This window comes from Lipotes vexillifer, unplaced genomic scaffold (genome assembly GCF_000442215.2).
Source record: "Lipotes vexillifer unplaced genomic scaffold, Lipotes_vexillifer_v1.1 scaffold196, whole genome shotgun sequence".
Lineage (NCBI taxonomy): Eukaryota > Metazoa > Chordata > Mammalia > Artiodactyla > Lipotidae > Lipotes > Lipotes vexillifer.
This window is the reverse complement of record NW_006775077.1, coordinates 2916067-2917191: the sequence shown is the minus strand read 5'-3', so window position 1 is coordinate 2917191 and position 1125 is coordinate 2916067.

Sequence of the window (1125 nt, the reverse complement as noted above, 5' to 3'; positions counted from 1 at the left end):
AAAGAGTGCTTATATCGAGTTTTTATTAAGAAATAAAGAATACATCCAAATAAGTTGGAGTTTTAGATTCCTTTAAGCTTGGAAATGGTTTAACCAAATATCAGTCTGAGAAGAAAGTTAGCATGTAGCTACATACCAGGAAAAAGATCAAGTACCTTCTGAGAATATTTCTAAAAGGAAACTATCCAAGAAAAATAAGTTTAACATCTCCTTATACATCTTTAGAAAGCAATCGTCTCACTTAAAATGTAATTTGATAGTTGAATATAAAAGTATATGTTTTCACAAATGGTAGGATTTCCTTCTTTCTCATGCCTGAATAATATTCCATTATATACACATATATAATATAATAATGGAATATTATATGTATATATTTGCCACATTTTCATTGGCCACTCATCCACTGAAAAACACTTAGGTTGTTTCCATATCTTGGCTATTGTGAATCACACAGTAATGAACATGGGGGTGCAGATAACGCTTCCATATCCTGTTTTCATTTCCTTTGGATATATACCCAGAATTGGAATGGCAGGATGATATGGTAGTTCTATTTTTAAGTTTTTGAGGAACCCCCATACATAGCAGCTGCACCAATTTACATTCCCATCAGTGGTGCACCAGGATTCCCTTTACCCTACATCCTCACTGTCACTTATCTCTTTGCTCTTTGATGGTAGCCATCCGTACAGGTGTGAGGTGATAGCTCACTGTGGTTTGATCTGCATTTCCCTGATGGTTAGTGCTGCTGAGCACCTTTTCATGTACCTGTTGGTGACAACATGGATGGATTTTGAGGGCATTATGCTAAGTGAAGTAAGTCAGAGAAAGACTAATACTGCATGATATCACGTATATGTGGAATGAAAAAAAAAAAAAGTCAAACTCATAGAAACAGAGAGCAGAAAAGTGGTTGCCAGGGGATAGGGGGTGGGGGAAATAGGGAGAGGTTGGTAAAGGGTACAGATTTTCAGCTATAAGATGAATAAGGTCTGAGGAGCGAACGTACAACACGCTGACTAAAGTAGACAACACTTGTATAACTGAAATTTGCCAAAAGAGTAGGACTTAAATGATCACACACACACACACACACACACACACACACACACACACACAAAA